Below are 11785 nucleotides of genomic sequence, written 5' to 3'. Positions count from 1 at the left end.
TTGCATCCCACAAATTTTGATATACCATATTTTCATTATTAGCTTAAAATATTTTTAAATTTCTATCTTTTTCTTTAACCCATGAACTATTTAAAAAGTGTTTTCTTAAGTTTCAAAATATTTGTGGCTTTTATTTATTTTTTTAAAATATTTTAACGTTTATTTATTTTTGAGACAGAGAGAGACAGAGCAAGAACGGGGGAGGGTCAGAGAGAGGGAGACACAGAATCTGAAGCAGGCTCCAGGCTCTGAGCCATCCGCACAGAGCCCGATGCGGGGCTTGAACTCACAAGCCATGAGATCGTGACCTGAGCCGAAGTCGGACGCTTAACCGACTGAGCCACCCAGGCGCCCCTATTTCTGGCTTTTAAAGATGATAGTTTTGATAATGATTTCTAGCTTAATCCTACTGTAGTATAGAACTTCTATGAACTTAGTATTTGTTGAGATTTGCTTTGTTCTTTAGCATATTGTCAGTTTTGGTAAATGATTTATGTATACTTAAAAATAATGTGTATCTTGAAGTTTAGGGTGCAGGGTTTTACACATGTCGATTAGGTCAATGTTGATAATTGTGTTCTGTCCACGCTGTGTGTATGTTCTTGTTCTGTCAATTGCTGAGAGCAGTGTGTTAAAATCTTCCATCCTAATTACGTATTTGTGTGCTTATCGAATTTTAGTTTTTTCCAAATTTTGCTTTATACATATAATTTTTTTTTACATTTATTTATTTTTGAGGGACAGAGAGAGACAATGCGTGAGCAGGGGAGGGGCAGAGAGAGAGAGAGACACAGAATCTGAAGCAGACTCCAGGCTCTGAGCTGTCAGCACAGAGCCCGACGCAGGGCTCGAACTCATGGACCATGAGATCATGACCTGAGCCGAAGTCGGACGCTTAACTGACTGAGCCACCCAGGCGCCCCTTGCTTTATACATTTAAGGCTATATAACTCTGTGCCTACAAATTTGAATTTTACATCTTCCTGGTGGATTGACACTTCTAATGAAATGTTTTTCTTTATCTTTAGTAATTCTTCTGCCTTAAAGTTTATTCCATATGAAATAGCCTTAAAAGTGTAGATAGATGAGTATATTGTCTTCTTATAGTTAAAGTTTGCCTCTTATGTCTCTGTCTACTTAAAACAAAAAAAAAAGTTTGGGGCCTTTATGTCTTGATGTGTGTCTTGTGAACATATAATTGTTATTTATTCTAATAATCTTTGAGTTTTAATTGAGGTATTTAGTTCTTCTACATTAAGGTAGTTTGTTATATTTAGCTTAAATCTTTAAAAAATTTTCTTTGTGTTTTATTTTCCCTTCTTATTTTCTTTAGGGTTAATTGAGTGATTTCTATCATTCCATTTTTTAAATTTATCTAAGTGGGTAAGAAATAGAAGGACAGGACAGTTTACTCATTTAATACTTTATATACTTTTATGGGATCACTTTTGCTTGTCTTTATATTTTTAAAAAGATATTGTGAAAATAAAACTGTCTATTTTGCTCACAGTTTCTGAAAAAATATTTGGACAATTTATCACAGAATTTTCTATTGACTTTAGGTGAAATGAGTGGAAGGTTGTTATTTGGATCACAATTCAGAAGGATTGTTTCAAGATAGGTAGAGAGTTATGACAGAAGTAAAATATGCATATTTAACCTTTGATTTATATTGAAGGGGACAGGAGATTATGATTAAGTTTGATATTGCCAATGAATCATTAATATCTAGGTTCCTTTTACAGGGAAATGGTAAATCAATAGGGAAAATGATAAAAAAAAATAAGTTAAAATAGCTACTGTGTTATTTCCAAAGTAAATAATTATGGTAATATGCATATAACTACCTCAACAGTTTAAAGGTTAACTCCTCCTTTAAATACTTCAGAGATTAGTAGGTGATTAATTCACTCATTCACTGAGACACTATATCATACTTGTTAAGGATTGGGGTCTACAGTTAGAATAACCAACTCAAATGCTGACCCTAATCTTTACTTGATGGTGACCTCTGGAAATCTATTATCCAACACTTCAGAGAGTTCTCACTCATAAATGGGAATTTTGGTTCCTACCTCCTAGAATTTTTGTGGAGGCTAAATGAGTTAAAGTAAGGAAAGTGTTTAGGATAGTGCCTGGCTCTTAGTATGGATACAACAAATGTTAAGTATATTTAAAACTATTATAAATATAATCATTATGTAAAGTTAAATATTATATTGATATGTTTCCTTATTTATAAATGGAGATGAGGAAACAGAACATGAATTGGGTGAGGTAGGGTAGAGTCAAGGGTGTATGAAGGTGAGGATGCAGGAGAATGAACTGAGATCGGTGTTTAACAACCTTTTGAATTTCACAACCAGTGAAATGTGTGTATACACTTACATACATACACATAGATGTTGTATTGGGGATCTGCAACACCACTCATAGATGTGATTTACTAGAAGGCTTCACAGACCTCAGATTCAATCATCAGCAGAAAAAGGTGCATAGGGTGGAGACTCGAAGAGACAAGACTCAAGCTTTCCATTATGCATCTCCCATTTAAGTTGCACAGACAGTAGGCAGTGCTTAATGCTCCCAACAATGACATGTGACAACACATGTGGCCAACCAGGAAGCACACTGGATCCTTCATGTCTGGGTTGGTATCGGGGGTTAGTCAAATAGCCATGGCATGCTCCTGTGACTGACCTAATTAGGTAGTCAGTTTCTAGTCAGTTCTAGAAGTCAAACTCATACAGAATGGCTGAGGGTCCCAAGCAAATGAAAATAGGCATTTACCATAAATCACATTTTTAGTAGACAGTATCTGGCATGGCCCAAGGCCCAGGTATACAAAATTGTTTGGTTAGGCAGGATATTCCCAGGGTTTACAGGTTATTTCCCGGGAGCCAAAGGAGAACCTTTGGAATGTGTAGTGTTTGGACAAACTAGGACTAAGTTAATCTTTACTGCACACACAAATATACACATACATATGCAAATACGTATGTATATACAAATACACACATGTATTTAAGGTTTTGGTGAGGGTGAGTATAGGAGAAAAATTATTGAATTATCACCTTGACAATTTTGCAGGTTAAGCCATTAACAACTATATTCTACTACCCTCATCATTTTGTAAAAAAATGACCATTTTAACACCAAAAAAAGTCAGAAGGACTTAATTGCAAAATAAGAAAGTTCTTATCATGAAAAGACACTTCTACACACATATGTACACACAGAGAATAGAAATATTATTAAAATGTATAAATTTGTAACATAAAACCTTATTTTATAGCATTCCTGTATATAATTATTTCCATGAACAACTGTCAATTTGGGAATCTAAATTTTATTATATACCACGAAGTAGATCTTTCTGTAGCTTTCCATTCATAGCTTTTCCTATACTTTCTTATTTTTCACAGATTAATGTAAAAATATTATTTCACATAGGAATGTCGAGCAAAATAGAAAAAAATATATTTGAAATGTTCTGGGAAGACTGAGAAACCCTGAGCAATGATTGCCCCATGGTTGTGGCTCCAGCTGGCGTGACTGGTCAATGAGGACTGCATGAAGGGGGCTCAAGCGTTCTCACACTGAGAACTGTGGGCTTGGATGGACAGCAGCTGCCTCAAAAGCAACAGTCCAGAATTTATCTGAGAAAAGTGTTTTGAATCAAAACAATACCAGATCACAGAAAAGTATTTTGGAAAACACTGGGCTAAATGACCTTTTAGGGTTCTACTGCAAAATACCTGATTTGGGGGAACACAAATTAAAAAAAAATAGACATTGCTTTTAAGAGATTTGTGATATATCTTCCAAAACAAAACTAGTAGGAATGAAAGAATACAAAGGAATTAAATGCCAAATGAATAACTTACGACATAGAGGTGAGGAGATTTTAGAATGATGGAACGTCTGAGGGAGGATGTGGAATTTGATCTGGGCCATAAAGAACTAATAGTAGAAGGAGAGAGAGAGGCTTTCTAGGTGGAAAAGCATAAGCAGAGGCACAGCCTAATCATAGGTCATGCCCATGACGGCTGTACCAGGCTAAGTGGAAAGGATCTTATGAAAGAGTGAAAACAATTTTTTTAGATGCTTATTTAGGGGAGAGGCAGAGAGAGGGAGAGAGAGAGTCCAAAGGATGTTTCATGCTATTAGTGCAGAGCCTGACGCAGGGCTCTCTCATGTACCGTGAGATCATGACCTGAACCAAAACCAAGAATTGGACTCTTAGGGGCACCAGGGTGGCTCCATCAGTTGAGCGTTGACTTTGGCTCAGGTCATGATCTCACCGCTTGTGAATTTGAGCCCTGCATCCGGCTCTGTGCTGGCAGCTCGGAGCCTGGAGCCTGCTTCGGCTTTTGTGTCTCCCTTTCGCTCTGCCCCTAACCCACTCGCATTCTGTCTCTGTCTCTCTCAAAAATAAATAAACATTAAAAAATAATTAAAAAAAAAAAGAATCGGACTCTTAACTGACTGAGCCACCCAGGTGCCCCAGTGAAAACAATTTCGCTTCACAGGGAAGGACTAAATTAGGGAGGTCTAGAAAGTTAGGCTGCAGAGTTAGACTATGAGCTGTGGCAAACAACATGTATAGGTTTTTGAGGAGGAGAGTGACTTAATTTCTTTAGCAGATCTATATTGGGCACTACTTTATGCCAGACACCATATATAGTACTTATAAAGGAGTGAATATGTCAGATATAATTTGTGCTGTTAAGTCCCAAATAACTGGCTCTCTAGGGGGAAAAATAAGTCCTGATTCATAGCATTCACTGGTATCTATAATATAAATACACCTATCAGAGCCAATTTCAAGTTATCAACATGACATCAGGGGATTCAGAGTTGAGAAGAGACAGGCTCGTAATGTGCTCTTGGTAGCTGGTGGGAGCCAGCTCCTGCACACCACCGGATAATTTCAGCTCTCTTGAATCTTAAAAGTGATATTTCTGTAAGATTCATCTCGCAATAGTGCTAAGGGTGCCTTGGCCAAGGGAGGAGAGACAAGCCCTAGTCTGTTTCCTGGATCCAGACAGAGAGTGCAATGGACGGTATGCAGGAGTGGTAGCAGTGAGAATGGGAAGGAGTGTGGATAATGGAATCATTTTAAAGAAAGTAATGGTGGGGGTCCCTGGGTGGCTCAGTGGGTTAAGTGTCTGACTTCAGCTCAGGTCATGATCCCTTGGTTTGTGGGTTCAAGCCCTGTGGCGGACTCTGCTGTCAGCACGGAGCCTGCTTGGGATTCTCTCTCTTCCTCTCTCTTTGCCTCTCCCCCACTGGCACTCTCTTCCCTATCTTAAAATAAATGAATAAAAACTTAAAAAAAAAAAAAAAGAAAGAAAGTAACGTTGGCATTTGGAAACACAACGGTGGGTGAGGAAGGGAAAGCCAAAGATTGATTTCAGAGCATTGAATTCAGTAGACTGGGAGGACTATTATTAGAAAAGGAATGGTTGGCATATTAACTATCCTAACCCTGCACTCCTGTGCCCTTTCACTCTGGCAGCTGGGGCTCCTTCACTTCTTTTTTTGGCTGAATTCTATCCCAGGCTTTGGGACTAACACTGGCCTCTGCTAAGAAAGTTCTTAAAAACTTTATGAGAGGCAGCTGTGTGATAAAATGAACTGAATCCTGGGTTCAGGAGCTGAAGGTGTGATTTCAAATCCTGGGTCAACTATTTGCAGGCAATGTGACCTTGGACAGTTTGCTTCCAGCCTTTAGCTTCCAGTTTCCACATGTGTACACTTAGGATCATTATGATTAACATTTCACTTTCACATATACTATCTCACTTAATCTTCAAAATAAACCTGAACAGAAGGCCATTCAAGTTTTATAAATGCCCCATATTACTCATGAGGAAAATGTAAGTCAGATAACTTTGAAGACTTCCCTAGGACTTATAGCTAACAATAGAAACAGGAATTGAGGTGTTTTGAATGGAAATATTAACAATGGTTAAATTTTTTTTTTAATTTTTTTTTTCTTCAACGTTTATATTTATTTTTGGGACAGAGAGAGACAGAGCATGAACGGGGGAGGGGCAGAGAGAGAGGGAGACACAGAATTGGAAACAGGCTCCAGGCTCTGAGCCATCAGCCCAGAGTCTGACGCGGGGCTCGAACTCACGGACCGCGAGATCATGACCTGGCTGAAGTCGGACGCCTAACCGACTGCGCCACCCAGGCGCCCCTGGTTAAATTTTTAAAAATCTTAACTATGTACCAGGGATTTTATATGTGCTAAATGTTTCATTTATATTACCTCTATAAATCTCACCATCACACTGTAAGCTACTACCCCTATTTAATGGATTTGAGGTTTAGAATTTAGGCAAATTGCCCACATTAGAGAGCTGTTTGGTAGTGAAACCCATATTTTTTCCATGATACACTAGTTCTCTTCTCTTTTAAGGGATGGTATATCAGATGTTGTAATAAAAGTATTTGGTAAACTTAACTCCACTTTGGGTTCCTTCTTGTTACTGTTTTGGTATTATCTACCTTTTTTTTTTTTTTTTTGGAAAGAGAGAGAGAGTTTGCGTGAGAGTGAGAGTGAGCGTGAGCAAGGGAAAGGCATAGAGATGGGGGCAGAGGGAGGGGGGAGAGAATCCCAAGTGGGCTCTGTGCTAACAGCACAGAGCATGAGGTGGGGCTTGATGTCACAACCATGAGATCATGACCTAAGCTGAAATCAAGAGTTGGATGCTTAACTGACTGAGCCACTCAGGTGCCCAGGTATTATCTATCTTTAAATTAAATAATCAATTCTTCAATTTCATTTGAAATTAAACATTTACAAATACTAAAAATATGGAAATAGTGCAAGTAGAGTTCAATCTATTTATCATATTTTAATAAAGCCATGGCTTTACTGCTCTAAACGAATGTATAAGATTATATTTTTTATAAAATATTTTAATCAAATTATTTTAATTAGAAGAATGAATGCACAGTTAGGTATTAAAATGAATATTGAATTGAGGGGCACCTGATGGCTCAGTCAGTTAAGGGTCCGATTTTAGCTCAGGTCATGATCTCACGGTTCATGAGTTCAAGCTCTTCGTTGGGCTCTGTGCTGACAGCTCAGAGCCTGGAGCCTGCTTCGGATTCTGTGTCTCCCTCTCTCTCTGCCCCTCCCCTGCTCACACTCCTTTTCTCTTTCAAAAATAAATAAGCATATTTTTTTAAAAAATTAATATTAAATTGATAATGTAGTCATAATTTTAGGGGCATGATTTTTTTGCATTTAAAAATATATATTGTAATTAGAATTTCACATTTCATAAGAGATTATTTTTGTATTTCTAGGAGCTATGAAGGGCACAGTAATTTTAAAAAATTTGGAAAACTGTTTCCAAAAATCAAGAAATAAATTTAAATGACACAATTAGTAGATAGATTCAATTCCTTTCAAATAGAGTATTTCTAGGCAGTGCCTGAGGAAAATGCCATCTGACCAAAGGCCATTCAAACTGCCAGGATGTAAGAATAAACCTAAACTATGTCAGGAAATTCTATTTAAGTTGTTTAATTATCAGCTTTTCCTACGATTCCAATTAAATATAAATCCAAGAAGTACACACAATTATGTGTGTACAACTATGTCTATTTGTAAAATTGTAAAAGACTGGAAGTAAACAAATAGGCCAGGTAATTCTTGGGATAGTGGATAAAATTGCTCTATGATATAATGACAAATTTATAATGTATCCTCAAAAATTTAATCTATATAAGCTGTTATACCAATGCCTTTACTTAGAAATATTTGTTTTCACTGTGCCACTGAAATAGCAAAGGATCTACCTGTCCAGTTAATAAAAGCTTATGATGGATAAGTAGAAATGTGCTTAAATACAGCCTAGTTTACTTCCTACATATCTCCTGCAAAATATTGTTAGAAGAAGCCATTCCAATGTATTTGCATATTTTTCTGTGTGTTTGATTAAATTGAAGAGAAAGATAGTGATCTTCCAATGGTTTTTTTATTATGGATCTTGACTTCAGAATAAAGCTGCAACTGTTTACCAGGTCTGCTCTTACTTCTCAGCCAGCATTAGATGTTCTTCTGATTTTTCCATCAATAAATAATCCTCTAATTTACTTGATGGAATAGATCCATATAATGTCTTTTTAAAAATCACACAAATAACATAAAAAAACCCACAACGGATTATATAAATCATACAGAACACTATCATTAAGACTAATCTAATTGTTCCATTTCCCAGAATTCCTTTTGATTATTTAAATCTAAGCCAAATATTCTTCAGATCCTAAAGCTAATGTCAAAATTGTTGTCTTAGTTCTAAAATGTTTCCTTAAATAATATTTTCTCAAGAATTTAAACAAAAGAACCCATGAAACTTAACAAAATTTTCTCATTCTACCCATATCTCAGTTTGGATTCCCCAGGAACTCAGAAGAGATTAATATGTGGGATATTTATTAGAGAGTACTCTTGGGATCAACACTGAAGAAGGAATGTGACAAAAGGATTAGAACAGAGAAAAAAGTTGAGCTGTGATGTGGTCCAAATGAAGCCCTCAGCCAACCCTTGGGGAGGATCCAGGGAGGGCTTCTAAATTATCCTGAGTTCAAGCAAGGGGTTTGTGTCCCATACTAATTAATCACTGGATATGGACTGGCCTGTGAAGGAGAAGTGAGCTTGGGGGAGGCAATTTTCTTAAGCCAAGGTATTCCACCTAAAGAGAGCTGTTCCAGACCATATTTCCAGTGACTTTGTTCTTATTTATTTTGATTTGATTTCATTACAGCTTTTTTTCTTCCTTGATGTTCATTAAGAGTGAAGATAACCCAAGCATGTGGCCTATTATTTAAACTCATGGCAGGTGTGAATTGGAGTTCTTCACTGGCCATAGCAGATTTAGTATAGCTTTTCCCCAATAACACATATCTATTGTCATAGTTAGGTTGGCATTTAAGAAATGAAGAGAAAATAAAGATGGGAATATAAAATACCAATTTATACAGTTTACCACCATAAAATTCTAGACTCCCATGCAATGATAAAGAATGGAATATAGTAAGACATAGAAGCATTTGTCACAAGAAAATGCTTTTCTTTTAATGTTTTATTTTATTTTTGAGAGAGAGAGAGAGAGACAGCATGAGTGGGGGAAGAGCAGAGAGAGAGGGAGACACAGAATCCGAAGCAGGCTTCAGGTTCCGAGCTGTCAGCACAGAGCCCGACGCAGGGCTCAAACCCACAGACTGTGAGATCATGACCTGAGCCAAAGTCGGACGCCCAACTGACTGAGCCACCCAGGCGCTCCATCTTTTTTTATAATTTATTTTTTATTTTTAAAAAATGTTTGTTTATTTAGAGAGAGAGACAGAGCGTGAGTGGGGGAGGGGCAGAGGGAGAGGAAGACAGAGAATCCCAAGTAGGCTCCTCACTGTCAGCATGGAGCCCAACGTGGGGCTCGAACTCATGAACCATGAGATCATGACCTGAGACGGAATCAAGAGTTGGACACTTAATCAACTGAGCCACCCAGGCACCCCTCACAAGATACACTCTTTTTTTTTTTTTTAATGTTTCTTTTTGAGAGGGAGGAAGAGAGTGAGCCAGCGAGCACACACAAGCAGAGGAGGGGCAAAGAGTGGGGAGTACAGAGGATCTGAAGCAGGTTTGGTTGGTGCTGACAACAGAGAATCTGATGCGGGGCTCAGACTCTTGAACTGAGAGATCATGACCTGAGCCGAAGTAGGATGCTTAACTGACTGAGCCACCCAGGTGCTCCATAAGATAAACTCTATAACAGGATGTCAAATGAGATTTTTCCTGTTTTTCTTGAATTTTTCCTATCAAAAGCTAAGAAGAAAAAATCCTAAAACTCCTATAACCTATATTCAAGGAGCTTCCAGAAGTTGGGGTTAGCCACCTTCCTGCAGATCTTACTAAATTAGATAGCTGACCCTATCATCAATAACCACTTTCACCTCCTCTTCCAGCAGATAAAGTAAAAATGGGCCAAAGAGAAAACAAGAGTTAGTCTTTTGGGGAGAGTAGTGTCCATGAAGGGAGGCTGAGAGGAAGGGGCTATTTCCAGTCCTCAGTGTCAAGGAGTGTTCAAGGTTAAGGATTTAGCAAGAAGAGGAGCCTGGAACATTTTCTCCCAGTCGTAAATCGGCTCATTGATAGTTTTGTTGATTTGTCTCTAGAATACCTGAGCGGGGAAAGGGAGAATTAAAAAGAGACGTAGAGCTACTGGGGGCATGAGACTCTCACTCTCAGTTATTGGTCTGGCAACAAATTGCTCACAGAAAAGAGCAGGTCTTGGCCTGTGTTGCTGATCTCTCCCCTGGAGCAAGAGCCTCAGCTACAAGAGGCTGCAGACAGCCTTCCTTTGGTGGGGGTTGGGGAGTGAAGAGAGAGGACAAATGGAGCTGATTTCCTGCTTCAGGGAACTGTTCAATAGTAAGGAGCCTGAGGAGCCAGCATTTGGATGCTTGCCACATGGAGATCATTGACAGTCAGCGTAAGACAGTTAGAGAGTGGTATCTCTAAAGAGAGAACTGTTCATGGGCTATCGTGTAAGGGTTCAAAAAACCAGGCACTCTAAATGTTGTTACACCTTCCTTGATTCTGCAGGTTGAACTAGTGTGGGTTCCCCTCTGGTGATACAAGTACATCCAGGAGAATCTACTGACTCAGGATGGTCTCCTATTTTGTTGGTTCCTGCTTTGCCATACAAAGCTGAATTTATAGTTGAAGATTCTGTTTTCAGCTACTGGATTGCAGCTGATTGCCTGACTTTATATAACACTCTTCCTTATTAATTGTATGATCGTGGGCAAGTTAATGAATATTTCTGTGCCCATTTGTTTATCTGCTATTTGGGGATAACAAAATGCTATGGTATAGGGTTATTGTGAGGTTTAAGAGCACATAGTTCATATAAATCATTCAGCACTGAGCCTGGGATATTATATTACATGTCCTCAATAAATGCATGTTATAAATGAATGGGGTCATGGCTTGTCATTTCATTGTTTGATAATGGTACTCTGTTATGAATCCACATGGTTGGGACTGTGTTGACATCCTGCCCAACCTTTGCAAGGAATTAAGCCTTTTGTCTGGATTCTTAGCTATTGGTGAAGGTCCTGATATAAATGAGATGCCTGATATGGCCATTTTCTTGGCTTAGATTAACGAGTACCAAAAAACAGCATACTTAACACCATTTGGGGGGGGAGTGCTTCTAAAAATACATATCTTAATACTTAACCTACAGAAATTCTGATTCAGTAGATCTGGGTTGGAGCTCAGGAGGTCATTTGTAGATCACACTTCCATTTGGCCTAGAGTACTATTGTAGAAATCTGTTTGAGGGACTCACTCATTATCCAGAATCCACTTGGATATTGATGTTGGCTTAGAACTAACAAATATTTATTTAGCATCTACTATATGCCAGGCACTTTTATAAACATTGGCAATATAATGGTGAATAAGATACTGTCTCTATTCCCAAGTAGTCTCCAGTATAATGGGAGAGACTAGCAAGCAAGATGGCACCCATTAAGAACATAACATATTTGTCCCTCTACTAAGAATCCTATTTCTTCCTTTTTTGTCCAGTTAACTCATACTTGTACTTATCAAATTCTAATCCGTAACTTCCCTAATTCAGATACCCATATTTTATTCTCTCAAAGCACAATGTGCCTCTCTTTTGTAGTGGTTATTCTTACTGTAATTTTTCTTTTTCGTGGTGCTTATTTATCTGTTTTCTACATC

This window comes from Acinonyx jubatus, chromosome B4 (assembly GCF_027475565.1).
Source record: "Acinonyx jubatus isolate Ajub_Pintada_27869175 chromosome B4, VMU_Ajub_asm_v1.0, whole genome shotgun sequence".
NCBI lineage: Eukaryota > Metazoa > Chordata > Mammalia > Carnivora > Felidae > Acinonyx > Acinonyx jubatus.
This window is presented reverse-complemented; position numbering follows the sequence as displayed.